This window comes from Pinus tabuliformis, chromosome 6 (assembly GCF_031772625.1).
Source record: "Pinus tabuliformis cultivar Carrire ecotype Pingquan chromosome 6, CPIR1, whole genome shotgun sequence".
NCBI classification, from domain to species: Eukaryota; Viridiplantae; Streptophyta; class Pinopsida; order Pinales; family Pinaceae; genus Pinus; species Pinus tabuliformis.
The window spans coordinates 1,856,919,825-1,856,932,189 of NC_142292.1; the positions used below are offsets into that span (position 1 = coordinate 1,856,919,825).

At 37.9% G+C, this 12,365-nt stretch overlaps 1 pseudogene; it reads left to right on the plus strand.

Moving 5' to 3' along the window:
• The first annotated feature begins 4,652 nt into the window (after positions 1-4,652).
• LOC149266471 (heat shock cognate 70 kDa protein-like) lies at positions 4,653-11,991 on the plus strand (annotated as a pseudogene).
• Positions 11,992-12,365: the final 374 nt, after the last annotated feature.

A 12,365-nucleotide genomic window follows, 5' to 3' on the forward strand; every position in this document is an offset into this window, starting at 1 on the left:
TTCTGATGCAGTTCCACACACAACAAAATAGTCTTCCTCTTAATAGAGGGATTAACCTGAAATTGTGCTTAAGAGCACCTTCCTCATGACAGAGGGATTCACCATAACAATGTGCTGAAGAGCACCTTCCTCTTGACAGAGGGATTCACCATAACAATGTGCTGAAGAGCACCTTCCTCATGACAGAGGGATTCACCTGTGACTATGCTGAAAAGCATCATCCTCTTGATAGAGGGATTTACCATGTGTATGCTAAAAAGCATCTTCCTCTTAATAGAGGGATTTACCATGACACTGTGCTGTAAAGCACCTTCCTCTTTAACAGAGGGATTCACTAAGAACTTCACTTCCTCTCATGGAGAGATTACTGCCAAACACTGCTTTAGATGCAGTTTCAAAACAAAACATTCATTGCAATGTTGTGCATACTCATTACATTGTTCTTTGATGCTGCTGCATGTTCTCTGCTGCACGGTTGTGCCATCTTCTTTGTTGCGTCTACCCCACACTGCTGTGTCTACACTTGCTGTTGTGTTTCTGCACTTCACTTACATTTCTTTTCAAACTCTGCATTGCTATGCAAAAACACATTTCTTCATTCTCTCTTAGTTCTGGTTTCATTTTCTTCGCACTACTGTGCTTCTCCTTCTTGCCATCACGCTGCTGCCTTTTCTTATGCACTTCTGTCCATACTCATAACCATAGACTCTGTCATCCCTGGGTTTTTATTTGCTGCTGCGTTGCCTCTGCAATTTGCACTGTGGCTGCCCCTGTTCCTTTTTACACCCTTGCTTCACACAATCTTCGTCTTCATTTTTTTTATTTACACAATGCACTGCTGTGCAATTCCTTTCGTTTTTCTGCTACCATACACATTCTCATTCATCCCATGTGCATTAAAAATATACGCTGCCCCTGTTTTTCTTTAGGCATTTCTGTGCATGTTGCATTGCATACAAAAAAAATATTACATTTTTCACTGCTGTGTGAAAAATTTCATTGCATTCTCAGCCACTGGGCATCTACGCTCTGCTACATTTTGCCTTCTTCTCATTTTCTTCTCACTGCTTTGCATTTTCATTCCTAATACAAAACATTTCCATCTGCTGTGTATTATACTCACTCCGCTGTGAGTATATTCTCTCATATTACATAAAAGGAAAACTACATTCCATTGCTATGCATTTCAATGCATGTGCTCCAAAAAAAATTTCCAAACTGCTGTTTTATGTTCTGTCTTCCCACTGCTGTGAGGGTCTTCTTGCTTTGCATACTTTTCTTCTCTGCTTCTATGGCAGATTTAACTTCATATCTTTCCCTTATGAAAAGGTCTTCATCAAAGAGTGATTGTTAATACAGTTCAGCAAAAAAAAATTACAAGCTCCCCTTTAGTATATGCTTTATCTTCTTTCAGCAAGGTTTTCTCAAAAGAAACTTAGATCAACTAGGGAGCTCAAGGGGCTTTCAGACTGTATTTCTTTCCTTCTCCATACTTGTGTAACTTTTTTCTTTTGCATGGGTCTAGTTTGCATAGCAGCCCATCTCAAGTTACAGTCACGTGCCATATGCCCAATGTTATGACACTTGAAACATTCTACATTATTCATGAATAAGAATTCATGATTTCTTCTTGTAAAATTGTTTCTTGGAGGTTGTCGAGGACCATAACATCTATCTCCATGAAATGCTCTACAGTCTTTTGCCATATGACCAAAGTTTGAGCAAGCATAACAATAACCCAAAAATGAACTTTGGTACCTGGGAGATGGAGGTTTTCTTGATGCACTTCTGAAGCCTTGCTGCCTTGAGATCCTTTGATGATAACCATTGCATCTTGCCTCTTTGACATCAGCTACATTTCTTCTTGGAGCTGGTTTTCTTCTTGGAGCACGATTTCTTCTATTGCAGCCTTCATTTTTCTCCTTGCCTTTGCTGGAACTAGGAGCTTCACAACTTCTTTCTGGCTTCTTCACATCTCCTTTGCTTAAAGCATCTTCATCCTTGTTTGAGGGTTCACCTACATACCCAAGTCCTGATTTATTAGATGGAGATCTGTGATAGCTGAGCATGTCATCCAAAGCTTGAGAGCTCTTCATGATTTTGTTCATCCCTTCAACCTTTTTCCTGAGGAGGACAATCTCTTCTTCCAATCTTTCACACTCATTGTTTTTCTTTGCAAGTTCTTCCTCATTTTCTTCTTTGCTACGAGTAGCTTCAGCTGCTGCTATTTTAAGAGAGATTATATCTGACTTCATTTTGGAGATTTCTGCTTGACTGCTCTCCATTTTCTTTTCAGCTCCTTGTGCCTGCTTCCTGGCTTCTTGTAGTTCAGACTTAAAGGAGGAGACCTCTACCTTGTACTATCCAATCTCTTCTACAAGCTTGTTCACTCTCTTGTGCCTTTGTTCAAGTTGACTTGACAAGGCGTCTTCCTGCTTCTTTGCTTCATTCAGCTGATTTGTCATGGATATGACTTCTTCATGATGTTTCCTCTTGCATTGATCAAGCTCCTTCTTAAGCTTGGCAAGCTCTTCATCCTTTTCTTTTACTTGAAGCTTGATGAGGTCAACCTTCTCACATTCAGCTTCTATGATGGGTTCAGAATTTTCTTCTTGACTGTTGGTCATGGTCAGTGCTCCCTTTGCATGAAGGTCATGCAGTCTGTCCCATATATCCTTTGCTGATGAATGTTTCCCTAGATTCTTCTTCACGGAATCAGGCAGTCCATCCAAGATTAGTTTTGTTGCCTTTGCATTGTACTCCTTGGATTCTTTATCCTTCTTGCTATCATCAATCACTGATTCCCAGATTTCAATCCCTTGAGACTGTAAGACAACCCTCATTTTTATTTCCCACATATCAAAATTTCCATTAAACTTTGAAGCCTCAAATAGAATGCTTTCAAATAGATCGTCTTCTATTTTAATAGAAGAGGGAGACACAACCTTAGAAGGTTTGGACACTTTCTTCCTTGACCTTGCCATTCTTAACTATACTCCAAAATACTTTACTGTGTTTTTAAAATGCTGACTGTTTCTTCGACAATAACACAGAAAATTAATCTGAGAAATACCTGAATCCTTTTGCTGAGTCTTCAATCTGCTGGAGAAGATTTCCTGCTGCAACAACTCCTTCCTTCAACTTCTTTAACACCTTTAAAGAGCCTAAGCCTGCTCTGATACCACTGTTGGGTATTTTTCATGGGAAAATACCAAAAACCAAACAAATAAACACCACAGAGCCAATGCTCTGTTTCATTTCTTCCAGGACCTTTGCACAGGGAAGCTATTAAAAACAAATATACTCATAACAGTGCATTACACAGCCATAAAGACATTTCTATTGCTTAAAAATATAAAGTCTGATACAAACTTCATCCTCTTTCACTCAGAGGGATTTACCAAAAATACATTTAGCCAACTCTGATACATATTCATCGTCTTTGCTGAGAGGGATTCACCAAAATTACTTTCACCCATCAAAAACAAAACTATGTCTCCACCTGAGAATTCACTGTGCTGGGTTTACTGCAGTAAAACCCCTTTTTTTACTTTACTGGTGTAAAACTATTTTTACACATACTCAGTAAAAATTTCATTACATTCACCATTTCAAAAAAATACCTGTACGTTCTTTTCTCCTGCATTTCAATGCATACCTAATACATTTAAAAAAAAAAAACAGATCTATGCACTGCTGTGCAATATCTTCCCCTACTTCACCTGTGCTCCCCTGTTCTCTTTACTCGCACTGCTGTGTGTTCATTTCACTATTCTGTTTTGTTCCCCTCGAGCTCTCATATTACAATGGTCAACTACATTAAAAAAAATTACACACGAGCTCTACATACATATGAATTTTACATTGCGTATATAAAATGATATAATGACCATACCTATCATTAATATCCACCATACCTTCGTGCATAAAAAACATTATTTACAACCGTGGGTTTTTCAACATATATGGTCAACGCCCTTTTTTTTAACAAAATATAACACATATAATATATATATTCCCATACCTCTCGTTGATATAAAAGTAATAAAATTAAAACTTCATCAACCATTTACCAACCCCTGTGAAGTAATTAAATTACCGTGACACAACTGCGGTCAAACTGAAGTTTCAATTCACTCCACTCAAGATTTTAAATGCCGGTTCAAATGCAGGTTTGGTTGATTGACGACGGAGGATGAAGAAGCAAATCGGACGGCGGTGATGAATATCGGGAGACCTTTTGGTGCAGAACTTTAGCGCCCGATAAATTACGTAGGCTTACTTATGGGGAAAGCCACGCATCTACCCCATATTATATCGGGCTCTTGTGTACGGAAACTGCCTTGTGACCAAAGGTGGTTCGATATGCATCAAGGTGGTTTGCGGTTTCGTTCTGGCGGTTTTGGGTGCAGCGGTTTGGGCGTTGGTACGGCTGCTGAGTCGGCTGCCCACGTCCGCCTGCTGCCTGCAGTTGGAATTAACATTCCAACATTCTTCATCAAGATCTTAAATCTGTTATTCATGGTTTTGTTTTGCCAATGTGTAGGGACTTAGTTTGAAGGATTGCTATTTTTTCTTTCTTGGGATAACACAGTCATTATTACTTGTTCTTTGGTATAATACAAACCACTGAATCCCATAGGTGCGTGCAAATGAGTAAAGGCAAAGCAATCGGCATTGATCTTGGAACAACTTACAGCTGTGTAGCAGTTTGGCAGCATGATAGAGCCGAGGTTATTGTTAATGATCATGGAAACCGAACAACTCCTTCCATTGTTGCCTTCACTCCCTCTGAGAGGTTTGTTGGAGATGCTGCCAAATTTCAGATTGCAAATAATCCCCACAACACCGTCTTCGATGCCAAGAGACTTATTGGAAGGCGATTCATTGATTCCTCTGTGCAGAGTGACGCTCATCTATGGCCCTTCACTGTTGTCGCCGGACACAATGGAAAGCCTGTTATCCAAGTTGAATACAAGGGCGAGAGAAGGATGTTTGCAGCCGAAGAGATCTCTTCGATGGTATTAGTAAAAATGAAGACAACAGCAGAAGCATACCTAAACTCTGATGTCAAGAATGCGGTGATCACAGTGCCGGCCTATTTTAGCGATTCTCAGAGGAACGCTACTAGAGACGCGGCTACCATTGCCGGTCTTAACGTCATGAAAATCATTAATGAACCAACCGCTGCAGCTATAGCTTATGGGTTTCATAATGAGGTTTATTCCTCCTATGGAAGAAAGACGATCTTGATTTTCGACCTTGGTGGAGGTACCTTCGATGTTTCCATTGTTAGTGTTGAGACAGGTAAATTTTGATGTGAAGGCTGTTGGAGGGAACCCGCATTTGGGTGGCAAAGATTTTGACAATCGGATGCTCAAATACTGTGTTGATAATTTCAACAGAAAATACAAAAAGGACATAACCACAAGCGCCAAAGCCCTTCAGAGACTCCGCGCAGAATGCGAAAGGGCAAAAAGAAATTTGTCTTCAGTGGTAGAGACAGTGATTGATATCGACTGTCTCTATGGAGGTCTAGATTTTCACATGCAGATTACAAGACCCAAGTTCGAAGAGCTCAATACTGATTTCTTCGATAAGTGCATGCTAATCCTCCACCAATGTCTCCAAGACGCCAGGATGAGCAAAGAGCAAATTAACGAAGTTGTATTAGTCGGAGGTTCTACTCGCATTCCAAAGGTGCAGGAACTCCTCCAAATTTTCTTCCATGGAAAGACACTTTGCAAAAGCCTAAATCCTGATGAAGCTGTTGCATATGGCGCTGCAGTTCAGGCAGCTGTCTTGAATAATGAAGGAATCTACTTAGTCCTTCAGGAAGTCACTATAAAAATCTTAACTTACAGCCCAAAGATCATCAATACCAAATATTTCACTAACAAAACTTAATATGATCTATTATGTAAGATGGCATACCTTGACTAACAGCGGAAGATGTAATGGCTGCCATCTTCTGTCTTCTGTCTCCTGACAGCTGCTACTTCTTCGCACTCCAGCTCTTCTTCTCAGAATTCGGTTTCTCCTTCTAGCCCTGTTTCTTTATGTGCTTCTTGATGGAGAAGAATGCAACTCTTGTCAGGGAGAGAGAGGACCCAATCCTTTATATATTATTTAACTCTAATCTGGTACGTCCATCATATACCAATTCAACGCTTAAGATCTAATGCTTTAATGCTTTAATGCTTTAATGCTTTAATCGGGTCACATTAAGGTTAGAAACTGCTTTAACGTTAAAAAGCAATGAGCCTTTTGCTGTTTCTAATAGCAGTTTCTAACATTCTCCCACTTGACCCGACTATTCATAATATTAAGTGTTGAACATCATACTATGATAAATTGCTGAGAGTTATGGCGGTTGTGCACTATTAATTCAATGCATTCCCTTCCATATACTACAATACCAGCAATCCATCAATTCATACTCATAATTTATATAAAACAGCATAATGGTCCACATAATGTCTTATATCATAATGATTAAACATAATATCTTTATAAGACTCTTTCTTGTTTTAAAATTACATAAAATACGTACTACTTCATTAAAACAAGAGACACATAATTGTATATCAGAAACACATAAAAGAGCTCAGAATGTCACACATCAATTATCATTAATACAACCAAGACCCATTCTTTGAACATGTTCCTTAAATTGTCTTGGTTGTAACCCTTTCGTCAAAGGGAATCATAAGTTCTGTCCTGATGTGCATGATTGACACTCTTTGTTTCTGAACCTCATCTTTCACAACAAGATACTTCAGTTCTATATGTTTGGCACCTTTAGAGTACTTGTTGTTCTTTGAGAAAAATACTGCTGCAGAGTTATCACAATAAATTTTCAGCGGCTTGCTAATGGTGTCGACAACCGCAAGTCCTGAAATAAAGTTCCGCAACCATAATGCATGAATTGTGGCTTCATAACATGCCACAAATTCTGCCTCCATAGTGGATGAAGCAACGATAGTCTGTTTCGCACTTTTCCATGATATGGCACCTTGAGCAAACATAAACAGGTAACCAAAAGTCGATTTTCTAGTATCGATGCATCCAGCAAAATCTGAATCGCTATATCCAATCACTTCCGATGGATGAGCATGTAATCTTTCGTTGAGAGAAATTCCTTAGTCTCATGCAATATACTTAAATTATTTGCAGCAAGCAAGACGTCATCAACATAAAGGACCAGATAAATAAACTTGCTCCCACTGATCTTTCGGTATATACAGTGATCAACCGTATTTTCCTTAAAACCAAAAGATGTAATAATGGTATTGAACTTAATATACCACTGCCGGGATGCTTGTTTAAGCCCATATATTGACTTCTTAAGTTTACACACCAATTGTTCTTTACCTTCTACAGAAAAACCCTCAGGTTGATCCATATAAACATCCTCATCAAGATCTCCATTCAGAAAAGCTGTTTTCACATCCATTTGATGCAACTCCAAATCATAATGAGCTACTAATGCCATTATTATTCTTAGTGAGTCCTTTTTCGAAACAGGAGAAAATGTCTCCTTGTAATCAACACCATCTTTTTGAGTGTAACCCTTAGCAACAAGTCTAGCTTTATACCGTTCGATATTACCACTAGAGTCGTGTTTGGTTTTAAAAACCCATTTGCATCCGACTCTTTTACAGCCATGTGGTAACTCAACGAGATCCCAAACTTCATTCTGTTGCATGGATTTCAGTTCTTCTTTCATGGCATTAATCCATTCCTTTGACTCTTTACTTTCTACAGCATGTGAAAACGAAACTGGATCCTTATTGATTCCAATATCATAATCTGATTCTTGCATATAAACCACATAATCATTAGAAATAGCTGACCTACGATTTCTTTGAGGTCTTCTTAATGCTACTTGTTGTGGTTCATGCATATCAGCATTATGTAAGTCATTTCCTTCAGGAAGTACTTCTTCATTTATATGTTGTTCATTATCATCATGCTGTTATACGACAGCTGGAACAACATTTGGAGTAATAGTAGATGGAGGAACTATTCTAGGTAATGTAACATTTACCCTTGTTTCCTTTATTTCTACTATTTCTCTTCTAGTACTGCCACTGACTTCACCATTCTCAATGAGTCTTGCATTACCAGTTTCTAATTGCCTCTCAACTTCATTTACAAACGTCTCAAGGACATTCACAAATATCAGTGTGTATTAGTTCAAGCAGTTCAGTGTGCATTAGTTCAAGAAGCTGGCTGCTTCTAGTGGCTCCTTTCTTATTATGTTATTATGTTTGGTTTGTTTACCTTTAATACAATCCACACATAATTCTAGATCACTAAAGTCCAAATTTGACAAAATTTCATTACTTACTAATCTCATCATTCTTTCTTTGGATATATAACCTAGTCATTTATGCCACAAGAAAGCAGAATTTTCATTCAACATGCTACGTTTTCATCCAACATTATTTACTACATTCAACAAGGAATTCGTATAAGTGTCATTCAGTTTCAATTTATATAAACCATCAATTAGAATACCAGAACCAACATTATCAACATTCTTATATAAATCAAAACAACCAGATCCAATCATACATCTAAAACCAGAAATATCCAATTTACTTGCGGAAATAAGGTTTCTAGATAATGAAGGTACATAAAGGGTACTGTATAAGTTTAATACATATCCACTTTCTAGAATTAGACGATAAGTCTCTTTTTACAAATACGACATTGAACCCTCTTTAGTTCCTTCTTTTCGTCATCCTGCCCATTCTTAGCAGGGGCCTTTTCCTTCTTGAAATGACTTGATTTTCCTTTCTTTTCTTTACCAGCTTTATTACTCACAAAACTTACTGAGTGATTCACTTGATTTTTCAAACGTCCTTCTTCTTGAACAAGTCTACTGGCCAATTCATTAACATTCCACTTATCCTTTATAGTGTTATAGTTAATCTGAAAGGGTCCATATTCAGAAGGTAGCGAGTTCAGGATGAACTGGACAAGAAAAGAATCCTCTACTGTAAGTCCCAGGGAGTTTAACCTTGCTGCAATATTAGTCATCTCTATAATGTGCTCTTGAATAGTTCGCAACCCATCAAACTTCATGGTCGTGAGTTCTGCCATAAAAGTACCAGCGAGTGACTTATCAGCTGAACGAAAACGCTCTTCCACAGACTGCATATATTCCTTAGCACTTTCTGTTTTTGGAATTGTTGACTTGATGTTGTTAGCAACAGTCATCTTAATAAACATAAGGCTCAATCTATTACTGCGTTCCCATGCTTTATGGTGTGATTTTTCTGCCTCAGTACTATCTCTTGTAAGAGCAGCAGGCTTATCCACAAGGAGTGCCAAGTCAAGATCCTGAATACCTAAATGGAAATTGACTTGTTCTTTCCATTCAGAAAAATTAACACCAGTGAACAATGTAACAGATGAAGCATGTGTATTCATGGTAACTCCTGCAAATTAAAAATGAAATAACTATAAGCTCATAACTAACGCGATTCAGATGTAGACATAATAGTATAATATAGCACTCCTTTGGGTAGATACTATCTTATACTTAACATAATTAAATACCAAAACATAAGCAGGTAATAAATATATTCAATCAAATAGAACTGACATCTTTGGATGATCAATATCTATTTAATCAAAATATCTATTAAACCTCATCATGTCAACTAGTTATAGAACAAGACTTTCCTTTGGGTAAGTTCTCAGGTTCTATCATTAGTGACGCCAGTTCTTAATTGGTATTATTATAACTGGCAATTTCTATCAATAATCATTATGTCACTTATGCACTAAATGATTATTCTGATTTTGACCACTTTGGTGATTAACAAAATCATAAATCTCATGTGCATAAATAATTTATAACACATACCTTATGCAAAACAACATCTGATTTTGACCACTTTGGTGATCATAAATATCATGTGCACAAATAAATTACTTTTATGCCCAAATTTCAAACAAGGTATAATGAGAGGTTCTGTAACTAGGCTTCAAAACACAGCATGGCAGCCTTTAATGCCTAACGGCTGTATATGCTAATCGTTAGTCTTCTTACAGTGCACAAATTCGACTATATGAGACAAACTTAATCCATCCAAACACATGTATGTTGCATCCATATTAACCATTTCTCTGCTATACTTTCAAACAGGTCCTGCCCTCAAAGGATGTGAATCGAAACAAATATGTTTCGACCAAACCAAATCTCTTCAATTTTTAAGAAAAAGAAACACGGATTTGTCTACTAAGCGATTAATGGTGGAGTCAATAAGAGATAAGAGAAGATACATAACCAAAGGCTTCGACTATACATGACGTGACTTTTGTGCCAACTGAAGTGGCCCTTTGGAAATTTAACCAATCTTATCAACCTATTATTTGACTACTTGAGTTCGATAATGTATTTCTTATATTCACCGCATTTATATTCACCGCATTTAATACATTCATTACAGCGAACACACAATAATATTTAAATCGTGAGAATCATACATGCGGCAATACATTCATTACAGCGAACACACAATGATAAATGCGGCAATTTCTATATCACATGGAGACTCATATATGCGGCAATTTCTAGGTGACCTGGACGGGCCTTGTCATCATTCAATGGTTGCATGCGCAGGACCAAAAACTTTAATTATAAATCCATGGAGACAAAGTAATCAGAACCATCGTAACTGCAATAAACTTTTGGTTAAGTACGCACAGGCGCCATTTACACACATAAGAAACATAATCTAAAGCATTAGATCACGCTGCGTATTCTATCCCTCAAAATCCCAGCATGTGAGGTTTTGATCTTGGTAAAAAAAAATTCAAACCAAAGAAATTAACCTTCGGACTTATTCCGACGGCCTACAACACGCAAGCTATCAACATCAAAATGAAGACTTCAGGGCTCCGATTTTAAAATAACATGAGACCGCGTCAAGAGAACAGTGCTCGCTCAATTACATGAGTAAAGCACAGGACAGATCAATTGCAATTATAGGAAATATTCAGTTATTGATCAGTGGCTCTGATACCAAATGTAAAAATCTTAACTTACAGCCCAAAGATCATCAATACCAAATATTTCACTAACAAAACTTAATATGATCTATTATGTAAGATGACATACCTTGACTAACAGCGGAAGATGTAATGGCTGCCATCTTCTGTCTTCTGTCTCCTGACAGCTGCTACTTCTTCTGCACTCCAGCTCTTCTTCTCAGAATTCGGTTTCTCCTTCTAGCCCTGTTTCTTTATGTGCTTCTTGATGGAGAAGAATGCAACTCTTGTCAGGGAGAGAGAGGACCCAATCCTTTATATATTATTTAACTCTAATCTGGTACGTCCATCATATACCAATTCAACGCTTAAGATCTAATGCTTTAATGCTTTAATGCTTTAATGCTTTAATCAGGTCACATTAAGGTTAGAAACTGCTTTAACGTTAAAAAGCAATGAGCCTTTTGCTGTTTCTAATAGCAGTTTCTAACATTCACACCTTTGAGCTTTGGAATCAAAGTTACAGGGGGTGTCATGTCTGTAGTCATTCCGAGAAATACTCCCATTCCAACTCGAATGGGGCTTTATTACTCTACGGCGCGTGACAATCAGATAGAAGTTCATTTTAGTGTCTATGAAGGCGAGAGAGCAATGACTGCGGACAACAATTTGCTGGGTAGATTTCAGTTGAGGGGAATTCCGGCAGCGCATTGTGGAGAGCCATGCCTTGCGGTTGTCTTTGAAGTGGACGCAGATGGAATTCTTAAGGTGTCAGCATGGGAGATGCGGAGTGGGGTAAGCAGTTGCATTACTATAACGAACGATGGTAGTCGGCTGAGCACAGAGGAGATCGAGAGAATGATTGGTGATGCCGAGAGATTCAGAAGGGAGGATGAAGAGGTAAAGAAGAAGAGTATTGCCAAAGCGAATTTGGAGAATTATGTTTATAACATGAGAAGGAGAGTGAAAGAGGCCCAGATCTAGGGAAGGATCAACGCCAGAATGGCAGAAGATATTGTCCAAATGCTGAATGGTGTAGAACAATGGCTAGCTTTGAACCGGTGTGCACATCTTTATGAGTTGGAAGAGAAATTGACAGGTTTGACAATGAAATGCTTTGCAAATTACATTGCATTTTGATTTAGGATGTAGTAGTTATGATATAGTTCTCTTTCATAATGCAGTAAACATTATATTCCACAGTGAAACAATGTTATGTCATTCTCGTTTGAGAACAATATGGGCATTTTTTTTTTTGCCCTTTTATGATGGGAGGCTGTGTTATTTATCCAAATTAAGATGGTTTGAGTGCCAAAACATAAAACTCTGGGGATTCTTGTATGCCCTTTTATTAACTT